The following is a 22096-nucleotide window of genomic DNA, read 5'->3' as shown; positions in this document are numbered from 1 at the left end:
GCCAAAGCACCCCACCTAGCAAGCAAATTACAAAAGCCTGCATTGAAATCCAGATCTTTGCTGAAGCAGCATCTCTTCTGAACTGATATATTTTAGTTTAGCTCAAACTTTTTCTGCTCAGCACTATCTGAGATACTGATCCTTGCTTTTCCTTAAAGTTGTCAGAGCTGTTCCTGGCTGGAACTCTTGGCTTCACCCAACCACTGCCTCAGTTGAAACTCCAGCTTGGCTAATGACCTTGCCCGGGACAGGATACTGAGAGGTACTGAGGTGGTGTCTTTGACTGGATCTGTTTGCTTGTAAAGTGTGCCACCTTTCTCTCGTGCATGGATCCAGGATGTGTCAGACAGGTTGCCAAGATTTATCAAGCCCACTGATCATTCTTGCTCCTCTATGTGGGAATAAATGACACTGCCATTCAAAGCTATGGAAATCTGACTAGAACAGGTGTGGGCAAAATTGGCCATCCAGCTATTTTTGGACTGCAACTCTCAGCATCTCCAGGTAGCCCTGGAGTCAACAAGGGCAAATGTCTTCAGGGCTACTCCATCTGGGAGCTGGAGTGCGAGTGGGGCTACCAGATGTCGTTCAATGCAGCTGGGTTCTTGTCTGGGCCCTGGAGCCAGCCCCAAGCACAACGGACCCAATGTGCTTGGGGCTTCACATTTCCCACCCAGGAAGCTCATGGCTCCAGTGGTCATTCTTTGACATAATTCCCAGGGTTCCCACATTATAGGCAAAGGTTGCTCTGCCACCTCCATTCCTTAGGGGTAAGGTGGGACCAAGCCCCCACAACTGCATCAGTACATCAGGGGGTGTTGGACTAGTGGTCTTGCCATAGGCCTAATTCTTAGGAGACGTGCAGACCACGGGGTGGAGATCTTCCCCCACTGGACCATCAGCTTTGTCGTTGCACCTCAAGTCTGCTGTCAATGTGTAGGCATAGCATAATCAGGCCTGTGAGGGTTGTGGTTGTTCAACCTGGGCCAGCTCTTCAAATATGAGATTGAAATATGAGATATGAGAAATATGAGATATGAGCTTTCCCAGAATTGGAACATTAGGGCCAGTTTATTCTAAGTAAGGTCCACGGCCAGGAAATTGGAACTTAGTTTCATAAGCTGCCACTGAGCCCTGGCCTTGGCAGAGCTGCTGCAAATTTCAATTGGCTGTGGTCGCTGCTGGGGATCCACAAAGGCCAGATTGAAGTGGTGGACAAAGGCCTGTTAGGTCATCCAGCAGCAGGTCATCTCTTGGCATTAAAGGGATTAACAGCTCTGTCCTTCAACAACAGAACAGTAGTACATCTGCTGGTTACTTCCAGACTTGACTACTGCAATGTGCTTTATGTGGAGCTGCCTTTGTATGTAGTCCAGAAACTGTGGTTGGTCCAGAATGTGGCAGCCAGGTTGGTCTCTGGGTGAGCTCGGAGACACCATATCACTCCTATCTTAAAAGAGCTACACTGGCTGCCAATAGGTTTCCAGGCAAAATGGTGTACACTGATATTAGAGCTTACATGGCATCTGGAACTTGAGCCAATAATAATAAGGGTTATTATTGGCTCAATAATCAACATACGTGCAGAGCACATTCTCTTTACACTGAGTTACCACAACCCATGCCACATGTATCTGGGACTACCAGATATGATTTCTGCAGGACAGGACATTATTGTCAGGCAGGCTTTATGCCGAGCACCTTTCTCTTTACAAATTAAGCCCTCTGATCCAGGATTGCCCATTATAATATATTGTAAAAATTACCTTTTCTCTTCTTGGTAGTTGCAGCACCATTTCAAATCCTATTTTGTAGCCTTTGTGTTCCATAGTAATGTTATTTTTTCATCAGCACACTATAAGTTTTATTTCTTCTTTCAGTATATACACATAACTCCTTAAAATGTTGGTGTTATGAACATGTATTGAATAAAATAACCCTGGGTGCATTAATCCTATCATGAATTCCAGATCTGACTCTGTGAAGGGAAGAATTACAGTATTTCAAAATGCCAGTTACAAGACTGCAATATAAGTTCACAGGCACATGATTGCTAATAATGAATGGAAAGGTGCAAATATAATATTGGAATAGTTTCCTGCCGAGAGAGATCATATATAATCATACACTGTCAACTTGCTTGATTGCATCCAGGATCGAAACCAACATAGACAAAAGCTGAACAATGTTTTGTGTAGCTTCCTGAATTAAATTCCTTTGCGAGAGGAGAAATTTAATTGGTGATTACAGTGAAGAAATTAAGACAACTATTGTGCTTTAATTTGCATGATAAACAAATACCTTTGCCAATGTCTTCCAAAAAGGTAATCACATATTGAAAAAGACTTGCTTCTTAGTCTACATTAACATAAAAAAAGAAGCATTTAATAGTCTCATTAAAATCTCCTGCTCTGCTTTTACTTCATGGATGCAGCCTTTCCTTTTCTCTTCACAGACATAAACCTAAGTTGCTAATTATTCTTTTTGTTGTTGTTGTTTTTTAGAAAATCTGCATTCCCAAGTCAATCATTAGTCAGTGTATCAGTGGTTCACTCCATTAGCTGTTCTTTGCAATACAGACTTCAATTGATTAGGTGGTAGATTTTTTATAGGTCATATTATAAATGAAGCCTAGACAAGTAAACATAATATTTGGTAATAGACTTCATAGCAACTGTCAAAATGACTTAGTGTTTCCTACTCCTGCTTTCCTTCAAAATTAATAATACCTTGGTGCACTTTATAATAATATTAATGTTATAAAAGTTCTCTCTATTTAATGAGTGGATGTTTCATTAAGTTTTATCATTCCAATGACAGTCTAATTTTTCCCCTAATCTGTTCCTCTTTTCCTCTTGATTAAAGGATTGTAAATATGCAATTAGCAGCTGGAGTAGAAGAATTAAATGTCAACTGTCAAGTAGTTTTCTCTAAAAGATGTATGTTGCTTCATGCTAAGACAGTAAGACCAAAGCATCTTAAACATCCCCAATCTCTTTCATGCCATGACTATTAAAGACCTTGGGACAATTCAAATTATACCAGCCCCAGCACACATTATGAAGTTGGGGTCCACTAAGAGTGTGCCCATTGAGATGTCCTCCATGGATGTCCCAACACCCTCCCGGCATGTCCCTTAATCATTTGTGGGGACTGTTCATTCCACCCATAGGCTGACATCCTGACTAATGAAGAGCACCTGCATAGCAAGCAAAGTTGCACTAGTGCAAAAATATCACATGGTTCCACTAAAAAGGGTTTTGTTTTTTTTGCAGAATTGCACTATTGCACCATAGACTCTTGTGAAAAAGCCCTCTTTAAAGAAAACGAGGCCTGCTGCATTGCGTACAAGCACATTTGCATAAAAGAAGTCTGGAATGCGAGCTCCAGTCTTAGTGCAAGTAGCTAGCACAACAAATTTAAACTAGTGCAATATCCTTCATTAGGACATTTCACTTGTGAAAAGATGCCCTTAGTACTAGTGCTAGCAGAAGCCTGTCATTAGTCAGGATGGTAGCCATTCTCTGAAACAAAGAGTTAACGATTAAAAGCATAGGTATCCATCACTTTGAACAGGCTTGTGTGCCTATCTGCACTAGCATCTGACTACCATGCATTTATGTTTGATGTGGATTGAATGTGAATCTCTCACCCAGCATCTGTATTATGCACAGATACATTGAAAATTTCCTTGAAAAATGTATTTTACAGAAAATAAATCTAAATAAAATAAATGTATGGTGCAATAAAACGTATATGTGTAATCTCCCTCAGATACCCCTGGACCCCTTTTTGAAAATCAGTGTTACATTTGCTACTCTCCAGTCCTCTGGTACAGAGCCTGATTTCAGGGATAAGTTATAAATTTTAGCAAGGAGGTTGGCAATTTCACATTTGAGTTCTTTGAAGACTCTTGGATGGATGCCATCCGGCCCTGGTGATTTTTTAGTTTTCAGTTTTTCCAGACAGTTTAGAACATCATCTCTTGTCACTTCTATCTGACTCAGCTCTCTAACCTCCATCCCCAAAGAGCCTGGTTCAGGAACAGGTATATACTCAGTATCCTCTGCCGTGAAGACAGACACAAAGACACTTCTAGGACACTTTAGTGGACCCCATAATGTACAGATTGATTTAACCCAAAATTAGCAATCAATTTCTTCATAAGAACATAGCAGCAAATCTATCTTGTTAGTATCAGAATTTCTTGAATTTATTTTGATATTCTTTCTGTCAGACTACTAAAAGAAGATATCTTGCCTTTAATTACCATAATACCTAATATGTACTGGTAGACTGGTAATGTAATCTGTTTTTCTCCATGTAGGAAAGAAATTATGTAGGAAAGAAATTATGAAAAAAAAAATTCCATGTAGGAAAGAAATTAACTGGGGAAATATGAGAAAATATGATGTCCCATAAAATGTGAAATAATCACTAATACAGTATATTTTTTGCTAATACAGTATATAAAATGCAGTATATATAGAAAATTACACTGGCATGTTTATAATATATTATGTGATATTATGTCATATCATATCATTATCAGTTCTAAGATGCAAAACTATATCTTATTATCTGGCAATAATCCCACAGTATTGAAGTGAACCTGTTTTCTCAATGACACTTGGCTTGACTATCAATTCAGACGTATTTCCTGTAATAGAAGCAAACAATTCCTGAGACTGGATTAAATTTCTTTTGCCTTTTCCTATCCTTAAGAAAAATGAAAACAATCTTTTGCCATGTGCAGCTTACTCTTTGAAGAAGTTGGCATACGTTTCTCTAGTATTTGCAGGTGTTACTTCTTTTTCCTTTTCACAATTTGTGGTTCAGAATGAGAGCCAATGCTTGTAATTGCCTTATACTGCTTTTGCAGCTGTAACCCTATGAGATATAGAACAAAATGATCAAGGCTATCCCAACCTGATAGCTATTTTTGGTTAAAATGATTGCTGTTGAACATTACTCTTAAAATTGGCTTCTGCATTCTTTCTTACTATTTCCAGTGCTCCACAATCAGTTTCTCTTCATCTGTGCATGTGTGTGCACGTGCACGCACACACACATACTCAGTTATTTCACTCTAAACACTAAATTTTAGTTTAAAAAACAAAACAACTCGGACAAGCTTTAAGAATGTCTAATAACCAGGAACAGGACAAAAAAACAAAACAAAAAACCACCAAACCCCCAACCCATACATTTCACAGCTGTTACCTACTAACATGTTGACAGTCGCTGGCAGATGTAGCTGAATTATATTTAGTGTAGCAGCAGAGCAGCTGTATTTCATTTAAATTTAATTTAAAATGAAGTAGAATCATAGATTATCAAACAGCATATTCCAGCTAAATCCAAGCCATACGGTAAAGAATGTTACGTCAACCTGTACAATGAGATGTTCTTGGGTGTAGAATGGAGATAATAGGAACACTTACTGAAGGGAGGGCACATTGTTGGTGGAGACCACAACCTTTTGCACAACTCACAGAAAGATCAGCTGATAAAATTTATTTATTTATTTATTTATTTATTTATTTATTTATTTATTTATTTCTGATTTAATTAATTTATATACTGCCTGACTCCAAAGGCTCTAAGAGGTTCACAAAAGATATTAACTGCTGAGATTATCAATTTATGAAATCAAAAAGAGTACACACAAAATGATCCATTTTCTACAGGCAGGCCCTGCAATGCAAGTACAAATATTTCTGTTTGCATTTGTTCCAGCTCGTTGAAAGGGACTCACACCTGAAGGATTTATCACAGGAATTCCTAAAACGACAGTGTTCATCAACAAAAGACCAACTGACAGGTCTAGACTGGCATAGACTCCAACTGTTCTGCTTTACTAGGGATAGTCCCTATTTTATAGAATTTGTCCCTGGTAAATCTTTATATTGACCCTAGTTCTGCCTCTTGGACATGCCTTGATCATTTTTTTCCCCCATGTGGGTTGCTAGTATTGTCATTTTTCAGGATTTAGCTTCCCTGCAAGAGTCTCTAGAAATTAATTCTCCAGATGGGTGTGTGGATACACCATGTCTCTAGTGCACCTGCATCTAAATGAATGCATCACACTAAGGCAGTTCACAGCATATAGCAGGTGGAATCCAATCTTCAGCTATGTGTAAAAGTGGATAGAGGATTGGGCAATAAACTCTGGAATGAGAATTGGTTCTACAAGTATATCCCTATTTTCATCTGCAATATGTTGGAGAGTGTAGGTTTGGCTCATCTACTTTCATTATCTGGAATGTGCTCTGCATGTGCTGTATTGCCTGGTTTCCATTTGACTCAGAATTGTAGGCCATGCCTCCCAAGTTGCTTAGCCATGCTCCCTATGCATACACAGTCATAGCACTATTTTCATTGGCAAAATGTTTGAGAGTATGGATAGGTACCCAGGAACAATCTCCTATAGCAGGGTACTCCATATGTTGTTGAACTACAAATCCCATCATGTCCAGCTACAATTTAATGTGGCTGGGGATGATGGGAGTTGTAGTTCAATACCATCTGGGGTGCCACAGGTTGGAAACTCTGTACTACAGGACAGATCCAAAAGATAAAGTGGCAGACACCACTGGTTGTTACATACCACTGTTAGCTAAAACCATTCCAATGTGTCTTCTCCTGTATGCCTTATAGCCCAGATACAACTTCTCTGTCACTGGACTTGCATTGTAGACCTGCCCTTGTTTATAGAAATTTCCCATACCTGTTCACCACCAACAGCAAAATCTTCTACAAATCTGCCTGATGATCTTGCAACAAACTATACAACAGAGACATTTTTATGTTGACAGGGGGACTAGACTCCACTCAAACCAATGTCTAAGTGTCGATTCTATCTCCACATCTACTCAGAGGACACTATAACAGGTACCAATAATGTCAGCAGTCCTATCAAAGGTTCATTTACTTGCCAATGTGATCTGTTATCTGCCAACACTGCCCTTCTGCTGTCTACATATGCCAAAAAGGAAAGTCTCTATTAAAAGACTAACTGGACACAAATTTGACTTTAGAAACTACAGTGTCCAGATACTAGGTAGAGAATATATTTCTCTTCCAAGAAACTCTGCTGCAGCTTTGAAATTAGCAATTATTCAATGTAATGATGTTTATTTGTTATTTAGAATATTTATATGCCACTAGTCAACCAGAAATTACTCAAAGTGGTGTACATAGCAAAAGAAATGAGAAAACGGATCTCCCTCTAAAAATAAACACCAGAGAGACACCAGCAACAGCCACTGGAAGGACACTGTGCTGGGTTGAATGGGCACAATTGCTTTCACCCCGCTAAACATAAAAAGAGCCACCCTTCTAAAAGTTGCCTCTTTGTCCAGCTAGTCAGAATAACTTCAAAGGAATACTAGAGCACAAACAGCTGAATTAGAATGTATAGCAATGTTGGATTCTATTGCTTTTGGCCTGAATAAAGTCTAATCTTTTATCACATTACAGAATTAATTAATGTAGCACTGCTAGGCAGATGTTGTTATCACCAATCACTGCTAATGTGAATGATCACCAGGTTTATCTTGTATTCTTTTAAACTTGTCACAAGACTAGGTCCTGCACAGATAAAATAGCTGGTAAAAACTGTCACTCACATATTGCACAATGCAATATGGGCTGTTGGAGCACTGTCCGTACTGCAGTGTGTGTGTGTGTGTGTGTGTGTGTGTGTGTGTAAGCAGCATCAATGGTGTTGTGCCCCAGGGCAGTTCTGTTCTAGCATACAGTTGTGCAAATGCAGTTGTGCAACAGGTTACCCACTGGAAATAATAGATGTCGTTGTGCAGCTGCATTGCGCAATTGTACAGCAGAGCGGAGCTGCTCTGGGGTGCAACACCATCAATGGTACACACTCACAGCAGCATGGGCAGTTATCAAGCTAGTGATCTATCTATCTATCTATCTATCTATCTATCTATCTATCTATCTATCTACTCATTCATTTTATATACCACCAGGGCAGCTTACATTAAAATCAAAAATGCAGAATAAAACAATTAAAATCAAGAAACATTTAGACCAGATTAAATCTAATTAAAATGAAGGTTAGAACTAGATATCATTAAAAGCCATGCTGAAGAGATGGGCCTTTAAGGCTCCCCTGAAGGTCTCCAAGGAAGACAGTCCTCTTATATCTATGGGGAGTGCATTCCACAACCAAGGGATGGCAACTGAGAAGGTTTGATCCCAGGTTGCCACCAGATGAACTGATGGCACCTGAAGACAGATCTCTCCTGATTATCTTAATGAGCAGTCGGGATCTTGTAGAGGAAGATGCTCTCTCAGGTAACTCTAACCCACTTAGGGCTTTAAAGGTAATAACCAGCACTTTGTACTTTGTCTGGAAACATATTGGCAGCTAGTGTAACTGTTGAAGAGTAGGCATAATGTGGTATCTCTGGGATACCCCAGAGACCAATCTGGCTGCTGCATTTTGAACTAACTGAAGTTTCCAAACTACACACTAAGGCAGCCATACATAGAGTACATTGCAGCAGTCCAAGTTACCCACTGGTGCACCACTGTTTTCAGGTCAAAGAATGGGCAAAGCTGTCAAATCAATCTCAGCTGGTAAAAAGTGCTCCTGGCCACAGCCTCAACCTGAGACACCAAGGTGAGGCCCGGATCGAAGAGCACTCCTGAGCTATGAACCTATTCTTTTGTGGGGAATATAACCCCAGCCAGAACAGGGAATTCTAACCCGTCTTGCAAATTATGATCCCCAACAAAGAGCACCTCCGTCTTGCTTGTTTTCAGCTCAGGCCAGGAAGATTCAGATGGAAAAGCACCCCCAGACCCACAGCTGCTCTCCCCACCCCCATCTTCCTCACTGCCTCTAGCTTGCCTTTGCCCTTTTATTCCAGACTCCCCAGCACCCCACTTCTCATGTGGTCTCTGGAGCTTAGCTGATGAAAGTGACCCCCACAGCTGCCACTTGTCAGGGCAAAAGGATAGAGATTCGGGCTGGCAAAAGGAATCCCCAGCAGCAGGTTTTCTCTGCTGGTCAAGGCCGAAAGGAAGAAGCAAGGCAGGCTTAGCAAATCTCCCAGCTCAGGCAAGCTCAGGCAGGCTCAGGCAAATCTCTCAGCTCAGATTCAGATAGAAAAGAGTCCCCAGCCTTTCAGCTGACTCTGCCCCCCCTCCCCCAGTCATTGTGCATTGTGCAGTATATACACCGCACAATATGTGAGTGACAATTTTTATCAGCTATTTTATCTTGCTGTTTGATTTAACATGGTTATGTTTATGGATAATTTATGGATAATTAATGTATATGGATTGCTTTAAAAGGGGCTTAGACAGATTCATGGTGGAGAGGTCTATCAATGGCTACTAGTCTGGTGGCTATGGCCATCTCCAGCTTCAGAGGCAAGGTTCCTCTCAATACCAGTTGCAGGGGAGTAACAGCAAGAGAGAGGGCATGCCCTCAACTCCTGCCTGTAGGCTTCCAGCGGCATCTGGTGGGCCACTGTGTGAAACAGGATGCTGGACTAGATGGGCCTTGGGCCTGATCCAGCAGGGCTGTTCTTATGTTAATGATATGCTGTTTTTAGCTTAATATCCAGTAGGCTTATGAGATCACCCAGCATTCTGTGTGTGTGGTTCCGTGTGTCCTCCCCGCCACATCAACTTCACAATGCCTGGACCAATATGAACCAAATTGGGTACAGTTGTAGGGACACATTGGGACACCTCAATGACATAGTTTGTGATGATGTCGTCCACCCCAATCTGAGATGGCGGATGTGCAAACATTAGAGGCACAAATGGGCTAACTTGTGAACTGCCTAACATGATTTGAACCAAATTTGCTACAGTTGTAGGGACACCTAGGGATGCCCAAATGGCATGCTGTGTGATGATGTCCATCACTTCAATTCAAGATGGTGGTCACATGAACATCTGAGGTGCAAGCGGGCTAATTTGTGGACTGTCTAACCCATTTGAACCAAATTTGCTACAGTTGCAGTGAGTGACACACAAGGACACCTCAATCGCATAGTTTGTGATGATGTCATCCACACTGAATCAAGATGGCAGATGTATAAACTTTTGAGGTGCAAGTGGGCTAACTTGTGAAACACTTAACAGATTTGAACCAAATTTGCTACAGCTGTAGGGACAAATAGGGACACCTCAATGGCACAGATTGTGACAATGTCATCCAACCCAGTTCAAGATGGCAGACACGTAAACTTTCAAGGTGCAAATGCACTAACTTGTGAACAGTCTAACTGATTTGAACCAAATTTGGTACAGCTGTATAGACACATAGGGATGCCCCAATGGTGTAGTTTGTGATTATGTCATCCAGCCCAATCCAAGAAGGGACAAGTGCAAGTGCACTAACTTGAGGACTGTCTAACCATTTTAACTTGACGCACAAGTGCACTAACTTGAGGACTGTCTAACCAATTTGAACCAAATTTGGCACTGTTGTAGTGAGTGACACACAAGGACACCTCAATGGTGTTGTTCATAATTATGTCATTCAGCCCGATCCAAGCTGGTGGACACATGAACATCTGATGTGCAAGAGATCTAACTTGTGGACCTCGCTTTGAACCAAATTTAGTCCAGTTGTAGAGACAGTGAAAGGAATGTAGGCTGAGTAATTCTTACTAGAACAACTTGTTTTATGCTGGATTTTCCTATGCCTTTTGGTGTTTCTTTTGTGAACCATCATTCAGGGCTTTTTAAATTCTAAAGATGAGTTAAATGCTTAAAATAAATAGGTTAATAAACACATATATCAATACATGCAAATCTCCATTTACATTTGTGAAGTATTATTATGGAGGAAATGCATCCTGGTGGTTGGCATTTATTTTTGTTTATAGATCTTTCATTGCAGTTAGGAGAGTAAAAAGGAAATCATCACAGTAGTATAAGAGACATACTAGCTGTCAAAAGCAATGTGCTTTTGTTTACAAAGAAACCAAAGGGCTTTTGGGTGACATCAACAGAAGCACATGCTTGCTGATGTGACTGGGAGCTGTCAGCAGCAGGCCTACATCACCAGAAATGGTCAGGACCAGGTCTATGCCTGCACTCCGCAGGTTCACCATGCTGACCACGCAAATGGCATCTGTGCATGCATGGAGGTCATGTGCATGCCAGTACCATGCTACCACCGCACATGGGCTGTTGCGGGGAGTGATACCACAGTAGGAAGCTGCACAAAGTGGCAGGGAGAAGGTAAGGAAATGCTGTACTTGCTTTTAAAAGTGCCACTTACTGCTCCCATCCCCCAGGGACGCCTAGGAGTCCCACACCGCTTCAGCACTCAGCCTGTGCACTAACCTCAGTTCGTGCACATTCTGACCAGGCCGGTCAGGTCAAATAAGTTCTGGATTCAAACTGAACCAGCCAAACCGGTTCTGTGCACACCCCTACAGCCAGTCTTGCATTTAATCTTTGAAAGACTACTGCCAGTCTTGTATTTAATCTTTTTAAAAACCACTCAGAGACAAAAGTTTGGGCGGTATAGAAGTTTAATAAATAAATAAACAAATAAACAAATTACAGTTTAATAAATAAATAAACTGAACTGCAAGCCCCACAGTCTCTATATCGAGACTGAAATCAAATTATTATTATTATTATCCTCTTGTTTACACAGTCAGACAGGTGTTATTGACTGCTTTGTTTTATCCAGGCATCGAGTCCTTCCCAAGGACCTGGGATGCCCGAATTTTATTGTCAATTGTTATAGATATCATCGCAGAATATAGGCTGTTCCCAGTAAAGCTGCTTTTTGTAATTGGCTGATGGTAATTTCTGTGGCCCCTATGGTGTTGAGGTGCTCTTCAAGGTCTTTTGGAACTGCACCCAGGGCACCAATTACCACTGGGATTATTTGGGTCTTTTTCTGCCACAGCCTTTCAATTTCAATTGGTAGATCTTTGTATTTGGTGATTTTTTTCTATTTCTTTTTCTTCTATTCTGCTATCCCCTGGTATTGCTATGTCGATTATTTTCACTTGTTTTTCTTTCTTCTCGACTACAGTTATATCAGGTGTATTGTGTGGCAGATGTTTGTCTGTTTGTAGTCGGAAGTCCCATAATATTTTTACATCTTCATTTTCTACCACTTTTTCAATTTTATGGTCCCAACAATTCTTGGCTACAGGTAGCTTGTATTTTTTGCAGATGTTCCAGTGTATCATCCCTGCTACCTTGTCATGCCTTTGTTTGTAGTCAGTCTGTGCGATCTTCTTACAACAGCTGATCACGTGGTCCACTGTTTCATCTGCTTCTTTACAAAGGCGGCACTTGATATTTGTAGTGGATTTTTCCACTTTTGCTCTTATTGCATTTGTTCTTAGTGCCTGTTCTTGTGCAGCCAGTAGTAAACCCTCTGTTTCTTTCTTCAAGTTGCCATTCTTAAGCCATTGCCAGGTCTTGGTGATGTCTGATTTTCCACTTATATTGTGCAAATATTGACCATGCAGGGGCTTATTTTTCCATTTTTCTGCTCGGTTCTTGACTTGTTCTTTCTTGTAGGCCTGCTTTCTTTCATTGGTGTTGAATAGTTTCTCGTTCTTGACCATTTGTAGTGCATCTTCTTCACTGTCCTTGATATATTCTTCAAGGCTTCTTTTCTCCTCCTCTACTGTTTGATGGACTTGCAGCATTCCTCTTCCACCTGATCTGCGAGGGAGGTATAGCCTATCTACATCACTGCGGGGGTGCAGAGCATGATTGATGGTCATGATTTTCCTGGTTTTACGATCTAGTGTCTCTAGCTCTGCCTGGGTCCAGTCTATTATTCCTGCAGTGTATCTGATAACAGTTATAGCCCAGGTGTTTATGGCTTGTATGGTGTTCCTGCCATTGAGTTTGGACTTCAGGATTTTTCTAACTCTCCTGATGTATTCACTTCCAATTTTTCTTTTAACTTCAGTGTGTGCAATGTTATCAGCCTGGAGAATGCCCAAGTATCTGTAATGTTCTTTCTCTTCTAGGTTCTTGATGTTGCTTCCATTGGGCAGTTCTATTCCTTCTGTTTTTGTTATTTTCCCTCTTTTCATTATTAATGCAGCACACCTGTCTAGTCCAAACTCCATTGCTATATCGCTGCTGAATATACGGACAGATGATGATGATGATGATAATGATGATGATGATGATTCTTAAAGAGAAAACCCTACATCCCGCTGCAGAAAAACATGAGAATACTAAAGAGGGCAAAACGAATGCAAAAAGGAAACTTTTTTTTTTGAAGGATGGAGCGGGTAAGACCCTCTGGCTGCTAATCTGCAAAACTGTGAAGGGTTTTTTCCTGGTTAATAACCATGGCTTGTGTTCATGTTTGCAGTCAACTAGACAAATGGGCAGCCTCCTCTCAAGAAGACCAGAGCAGCCCCTGAGGAATCTCGTAATTTATTAAACTCTGTACTTACTTAGACCGTAGCTCCAGTGGTACAATGGATAGCTCAGGGTACTTATAGAAAAGTACTAAACACAAAGCAATGCCATGGTTGTGAGTTTGAGACTCACCTGGAGCATTAATTTTGGTTCCACAAGTTTCAAAGTATTCAAACTTACAACACCCTTGTGGGGTGGGCTGATTTATAGTTTTCTAACTCCAAGGTGTTCTTGTTTTCTAGAACTCAGAGCAGGCCCATCCTGGCCAGTGCAGGATCTTAAGCAAGAGGCAGTGAGTGGTTATTTGTGGCAGCTACAGCAGGCTTGAGAATTCTGAAAATGCAAGCAACAGAAGCCAAGAATCATTTCATAATTATTGTGGAGCAGGATGCAGAGGCCAAGAACTTGCCTCAGAATTATTCCTGAGTATAAAGTAGCCATCAAAAACACATTGAAAGAGGACATGTCTGACATTCCTGGAATGGTAGATATTTTGGGGGTGAAATTAAAACCGTGTTTCCTTATTCTTGTACTACTACTCAGTGGAGACTGGGCATTAACACAAGTAGGGGCAAAAAGACACCCTCTGCTGCTAATTCTTTGGAAACACTGCATACAGCATCTGATACTGATCCTACAGAGGTGACTCAACCAAACTGGTCAGCAGAAGCAGAAACCAGTGCTGATCCTTGGGTTACTGCTAAACAGTTGGAGCTGCAACGACATCCATCTACAGAGGCAGTTCCCAATGTTGATCCTGCTATGGGACTCCCACCAGACCTCAAATCTCATGCTAGTATGGCTCCACGTGTATACCTAGAATTTGTCTGGAGGTGGTAGAGGGTCTTTGTGCAGCAGCTTTGTGCGGCCTAGAGATTTATCAGGAATTCCACAAATTTTGTGAATCTAAATAGCGCACCCTCTTATCCTGAACCTGTCGCTGGGATGTATTCCGCCATTCAGCAGTTGTTAGACACTGAACAAGAGAATAGGGCCAGATAACTTTGTTCAGCTCAGATTACAGGGGGGTGGCATATTGAACCCTCTATGTCCTGTTAGGAGCACAGAAATGCTTTGAGTGCTGAGTAATTTTTAACAGCCATTGGTAACTTGCCCCAGAGTTATGCAGAAATCTTTGGGGATGCTACTTTAAGAGTACGTTTTGTTGTTGTTTCCCCTCCAGTGTGTGGTGCCTCAAGGTCTCTAAAATCCATACCTTATAGCACTATCATAGTCAAAAAGAAGCATCACCTGCTCAATGTCAACATCAGCCTCTCTTTTGCAGAGGGACTTGTGGCTATCATGTCTGAGAACCCTCCTCCTTCAGAAATAATTGCCAGTGCTGACTTGCCTGGTCAGGAAAAGGTTTCGACCTCTGATATAGCCTCTATTGAACATCATTTTGTTGTGGCCAGCATTAAGTTTTTGGTAGGTGTCTGAATTTAAATTGGCAAAAGGGCCCGAGCAGAGCCATCCTGACTCAGAAAAGATCATTTTGTGCATTTTATGCATAGCCCTGTTTTTGCTGAGGACAGCACCTGCTATTGTGCATCTCGCACATGACCTTCACTCCTAGTCAAAACAAGACTGAGCATGAGATCATCAACATTTTATTTTTAATTGGGAGGAGGGAAAGTGAATGCAAAACCCTTTAACTGAGGCCTGAGAACAGGATTCTCGGGGCAGAAGGGAAAATATCTGATTGGATACTAACATGGATTGGGAACATCTAGAATGGAAAGTTCAACTTGGAAAGCTGTTTTAGCAGGCCCTCTGGAGGAAAAAGCATTTTATTCTGAGACTTGCCTTTTGCATTTCTTTTTGTTCCTTTTGTGTTCACTTCTGTATTTTTGAAACTGAAGACCTCTACTCAAGTGGTGTGCCTTGACTTTATGTCAATGACTGTGTTCTGTTTCTGTTAGTGTTTATCAGCAATAAAAGAGATATTAAGGAGACAAGAATCCCTTTTCTTCATTTTTTTTTCATAGGAACAATGCTTGGCCTAGCAACAGCTAGGACTATAGAGTTCCCTTGGTTGGGTGAAAGGCCTGACTGGGATAATGTACAGTACACTTTTTTGACTGGCACATCCTCTCCCCCTCCAGTGATGTTGTACACAAGACAGAAGTACTCTCAAATATGCTTTATGTTTTTTCATGATTAACACTGTTGTGGGATCAAGAACGTAAAAGGTTTCTTTGGGGCAAGAAACTTTTGTCAAATTTGTCAGACCCCATATACCCATTCCCATAATTGTCTGTTTATGTGCCATTGCAAAGAGTTTTTGAGCAAAGAGTGCAAACAGTAAGTGAGCCAAACATTTGGATGCTCCCCATGAAAACTACCGTGTAGATCCATTCCTGCTTAGACAGACACACAAAAAACATAGAGCAGAGCAAAAAGTGGATTGTCCAGTGAAAGAACTATGTATTACATAGAGTTACATAGAGAATATGTGTCAGTATTACATAGAGTTAGACCATAAAAGAAATGGGAATTCCAGGGGAAACTGTGCAGCGTCTGTTGGGATTATTCTAAGGACCTTGAAATATGTGAGTGCTACATGAGGAAAATTCAGAAAACTGTAGTATCTGTAAAATATGTCATTTATGACTGTGAATTTATTAGGAAGATGGGATATATTTTCCTAATTACATTTTTTGCAAAAGCATTTCCAGATGAGACAGTCACCAAGCTTCAAAAATATAGCAAGAAGCCATGCCCCCCCCCTTGGTAAACGCTGGGTATTTTATGGAAAGTCAATCCTGGAAGACTAAGGATAGATATTTTGCCCATCTCTCTCTCTCTCTCTCTCTCTCTCTCTCTCTCTCTCTCTCTCTCTCTCTCTCTCTCTCACACACACACACACACACACACACACACACACACGGAATTACATGGCGAGGGCATGCCAAATGTAAAAAAACTATGGTGTTGAATCTAAGATGACCACTGAAAAGGCAGAGTTTGTGGAATAGTATGAGCAGAACAAGTCAAACACGTTTGACATGCAGAAAGAATTGGCACATTACTGCCAGCATGATGTAAACACCTTAGAGCAGGCCTGCTCAAAATATAGACATGAGTTTCTAGATATGACAGTGCAGGTCATCCCTGTGCAGAAGCACAAGCACTCAGTCCATGAACCTGTGGAGGTTGACCCCTTAAAACATGTCACACTGGCTAGCATGTGCTTAAAACTGTTTCACTTAATGTTTCTTAAGGAATACCAGATTGCAATACCTCCTCCTGATAATGATCACAGGCAGTGTAAAAGATTATCTGCGTCTGCTATGCAATGGTTAGCATACATAGAAGATAAAGAAAAGATTTGCATTCAGCATGCTTTGAAAGGCAGGGAATTTCAAGGCAAGATTCCCCAGGACCTGCAGGGTATAGAATTAGAAGCCCTAGAATATTATTTGGATGGCTATGATAACAAGAAAACTCCTGTTGCATTTAATGTCTATTTTTGCCATGGCTGTCCCAAGTGTTGTTCTCTGCAGGCCCAGCATTCTATGCTGACAAAAACATATGCATTTCTTCACAATGCTACAGAGAGAAAAGCAGCTGTGCTAAAAAATGGTGGGTTTTGATGTCAGGTCTATATGGGAACATGAGTGGAAAGGAATGCTCAAAAACAGCACAGAGGTACAGAGTTTCATAGAAACAAAGCAGTTTCCAGAACCTCTGTAACCTAGAGATGTTCTATTTGGGAGTAGGACCTCTTGTGTTCAGCTATATTAAAAAGCAGAAGTGAATGAAAATATCTGTTACCTTGATTTTACAAGTCTCTATTCTTTAGTACGAAAACGTTCCCAGTGGGTCATCCCAAAATAATTTATGAGAACTTTGGACCACTCTCTGGCTATTTAGGGATTGTCTAAGTTAAAGTGTTCCAACTCTGTGGACTCTTCTTTCCCATTTTACCTGTGAAGGTGGATGGCAAACTCATGTTTTATCTGTGCAGGAGCTGTGCAGGAGCCCATCAACTCAAGTCATACCCCCACAATGATGAGGAGAAGGCCTTGGTGTACAGTATAGCTCAGTGTCACTGTAGCTAAGGGGTACAGGCTTGCAGAAATCCATGGTGTGGCACTTTAAAAAGAAATCTGGCAAACTCTATTCAGGATATATTAACATGTATCTTCACCAGAAGCAGGAAGCACCAGGTTTTTCCCATCACTGTGTTGGTGCAGAGGACAAAGAGAAATACATTCATGAATATGAAGCAAAAGAAGGGGTTCCTCTGTGCCTTGATCAGATTTCTGTCAAATCTGATCCTGCAAAGTGCCAAATTGCCAAGCTGCTTTTAAATTATTTGTGGGGTAAATTTGCTCAGAGGACAAACCTGCCTAATATCAGTATTATGAGGGAACCTCAGCAGCTTTTTCACTTTATGTTTTCAGATGTGTATCAGGTTTCTGTGTGTGAATTTGTGGGTAATGAAACTAGCTGTGTCTCTTGGATATATATACTTCCGGCACTACTAACATCTTTCTAGCCTTTTTTTACCACAGCCTATGCATGTTTAGAACTCTAAGACAGGTTGCAGGATCGCTGTTTGTGTCATGACACAGATCCTGCGATATTTGTGAACTGTGAGGGGTAGTACAACCCACCACTTGTAGACATTTTAGGTGAGTTGACAAACAAAGTGCTCTCTGATTAGTACATTACAGAGTTTGTGAGCACGGGCCCTAAATCTTATGGCTACAAGCTGTCTGGAAGAACCTCTTGTATGTAACCTGAAGCAATTACTTTGAATATTGCCACTAAGCAGAAGATTAATGTTGACAGCCTTAAAGATTTGGCTTTTACTTATGTCTCAGATCAGGGCTCTGTTCGCAAGACCATGGTAGAGCAGAACAGGATAGTTAGAAACAAAAGGCAGCGGAAGATTGAAACAAAGCCTCTAAGTAAAACACAGATAGTTGTGTTTGACAAACTGGTGATTACTGAGGGGTTCAAGACTCTACCTTACAGCTTTTAAATGGCTACCTGGTAGCAACACTCCTTCTCTGCCATTCTAGCAGTTCCTAGAAACTGTGGCAAAAGTGGGGTGGGTTTTTTTTTGGGAAAAAATGTTGGACAATGTGTGTACTATACTGTCTGTTGTACATGAAAAAAATATGGTGTTATGCCTGCTGGCAGCCTTTGTACAAGCAACTGCTATGTAAATATCCTTTTATTATGTTTTGGAAGGCTTATCTGATAAATTTAATGATGGTGAATGGCTTCCCCCACCCCCAAAAACCTGTCTTCTTATAGTGGATGATCTCATTAAAACTACATGTAAAAATCCAGTAATCGAAAAGGCCTTCATACAGTACGTACATCACAGAAACCTGAGTATTTTTTCATTACACAGAATATATTCTGCAAGGGAGAATCCAATGCACACCATAAGCCTTAATGGTAGGGATGTGCATGAACCATGGTTCAAACTGAGTACTTTTCGAGTACTTTTTGGAAACTGTGACAGGGAACTTTAAGAAAAAGGAGAGCAGGTGCCTGCTCTCTGCCACATGATGCAACTTCCTGCTGGGTAGCACACATCCTAATAACTCTTCCACAGGGCACTATCATGCACATGGTGCCATCACACAGCATGGTGATGACACTCTTTTGACACTCACAAAAGTCTTAGTAACGTGTGTGTGTCTCTAAGAAAGCCCAGTGTCTCTCGCCAATCTGGGGGTTTTCTTGCTCTGCTGTTAAGTTTTGTCATCCCTCTGATAACAGGACTTTTAAATAATCAGTAATGGAATTTGCTGAAAAGATGTATTTGGTCTCTAAACACCAGCTAGAACAGTTAAAAGAGCCCCTTACCTAGGAGGTAAACATCAGAATGGTGACAATCTGTGCTTTAGATGATGAAATGCAAGGGGGTCCTTCAGAGGTTTGGCTTAAATGCATACGAAAAAGCTATTTGAGACCCTACTTCAAAAATATTTAACCCATGTGAGGTAGGGGTGTGCACGGAACTGGCTGGCCTGGTTTGGTTTGGTTCTCAACTGGACCTGAACTGGACCGGGCCAGTTCAGTCCAGCACCCCCTCAAACCCCTTCCAGTTTGGTTCAGTCCAGGGGAGGTTTCACGAATTCCCCCCCCCCCATTTTTTCAACCACTGGGGGACTTCCTCTAGGTGGAGGGGTCCATGGGGTTCCCCCTCCCCCACTTGCCTCCTTGCCACCCTAACCAGTCATCCCAGGCCATGCAGAGGCCCATTGTGCAGGCACGGGGACCTCCATAATGGCCACTGCACAGGAGGGAGAAGGCCCAAACAGGCTGAAGAGCCAGCTGAACAGCCGGTTAGGGTGGCAAGGAGGCCGGTTAGGGGAGGGGGACCCCCTGAGGACCCCTGCCACCTAGAGGAAGTCCTCTGGAGGGGGTAAGTTTATATATATATATATATATATATATATATATATATATATATGTATATGTATATATATATATAACGAACTCCCAGTAGGGTTCGGTCTGAAGTCGGACTGAACAGGGGGTGGTTCGATTCAACCCCAAACAGTCAAACCTCTTCGCGCACCACTAATGTGAGGCAGGGAGAATCAGAGAAGAGAAAACTAAACCTATTTCTACATCAGCCTGAGCAGGCCTCTGCTGAAGTTCTCCGAAATTCTGATGCCCTTTTCCAAGAGGTCTTGGGAGACTTGCCTAAGAACTCAGCAAAAATTCTGTTAAACAAGCTGAAGCAGGTTCTGTGTTCTTCATGGGATGAGAAGGCCATCTTTGAGTACAAGGGTGAGAATGTTAATGACTTCAACATACTGGATTTGGTAAAAGCAAGTCCACAATCTGTTCACCAACTCAAGTTCACAATCTGCTGCCCAACTGCTTCCCTAGAGGCTGGGATGTTTTTATGAGGGCCATGGCTGAACTAAATGTTTCAACTTCTGTAGCAAGAATTCTTACCACTAGAGTATGCCTCAGAATATCTAAAAAATCCTTGTGGTGTGCCTCTGTCACCCAGAGCTCACTGGGAAATCTAGCTTGCTAAAATGTTAATGTCTTTATGTTTTTCAGATGTAAAATAAAATTGGTTGAATCAAATTACAGGGTGCTGCCTGCTGCTTTGCGGGTAAGGGGGGGGGGGAAACCAAACACACAGACATTCTTTTAAAGTCCTCTAGGGGTGCTTTATTGGGCTATGAAAATCATTACAAGATCCACACATTTAAGTGTTTTGAAAACAACTTGGGGCATGTCTGGGCATGCACTTCTTTCTCCCCACAAACTGTTCAACCATTTGGTCATTTCTTTCTAAATCCTCAGAATACAGTTCTTGAATCTGCTTAAATGTTAACCCCATGTCCCTCTGTTGTAGAAAAAACACACAGTGGTGGCTGCAGATCACAGAATCAGGAGCTTCTAGCTGGAAGGGTTGAACGACCATGTTGGCATTTTAAAAAAAAAATCATTATATTTTTGGGATACGGGGCGTGATTTGGAGGGGGGTTCATAAGAATAAAAAAGTTCTCCATGGTTTTCCTCTGTCAAGTAGATGTCTAGCCTGTGCTAGCACTCACCCCCATAACCTCCCAGGAGATCACAGGCTAGCCATCTACTTGACAGAGGTTGTTGAATACAGTGGACACAATCATATTGATAGTTACTTGAAAGGGTCTGGAAAAACATATTTCAGTTCTCACATTTCCTGTTTTAATCAGGGAATAGTGGCCCCCACATTCTTGTTCTGAAGTCAGATCCAACACTAGCAGTGTGTAGCCATCCCTGTATTCTTCCCTATTAATGAGTTAATAAAGTTAATGTCATAATGTTTGAAATTAATGGTTTTTTTTAGAGAAAGTCCCGCTAAATGAATCATTACCCACAAAATTGATTATGACAGTTTGGGGTAATTGTCCTAAATATAAATGTTCCTGATTGCTGACACAACATCTAGCTGGAATGCTAAACACTTTCATACTCACACAGCCCACTGAGTATTTCGCATTGGCTGTGAGCAAAGCCTTGGCATGTGCTAACCACACTGCTGGGTTTGGGGAACATTTCTTGATAAAGAGGGAGGCAGGGGCATAACTATAATAGGGCAAGGAGAGACAGTTGTCTGGGGGCCCACTGCCTTGGGGGCCCCCCCAGAGGCAAGTCACATGACTGACTCCCCCAGCTGTGCACCCGCCCAGGTGCCCTTCAGTTGTATTCATCCTCCAAAATTGATGTGAGTGTTAAGACATGGAGCTACCAGAACAGCATGTATTTCTCTAGCACCATTAAATGACTCGCATCACCCACAATTTACAAAATCTTTAAAAAAATAATTTAGGATATATATATATATATATATATATATATATATATATATATATGCTTTTTGTTACCACTATTCAGCCTCATTTAAGATTTCTTTACTTCATTAGTTGAGCTTCAGTGAGTGGGGACCCATTTTAAAATCTTGTCTCTAGGCCCACTCCAACCTTGCTACGCACCTGGAGGGAGGTTGACGAGATCTACAACTTGTAGTGAGAGGTAGCTCCAGCAGTCATCAAACAGAATGCATCCTTGTTGCGCATTAGTGTAATTTTAATATATACGTCATTTAGATGTGTTTTCCCTTTAAAAAACAGGTCAGTGTGAAGATGCCCCAGCAGGCCTGGCTTTCAGCCATAAAGACATCTCTGTTAATAAAGTCAAGATTATCACTATC

Source organism: Hemicordylus capensis, chromosome 4, assembly GCF_027244095.1.
Source record: "Hemicordylus capensis ecotype Gifberg chromosome 4, rHemCap1.1.pri, whole genome shotgun sequence".
Taxonomy (NCBI): domain Eukaryota; kingdom Metazoa; phylum Chordata; class Lepidosauria; order Squamata; family Cordylidae; genus Hemicordylus; species Hemicordylus capensis.
This window is presented reverse-complemented; position numbering follows the sequence as displayed.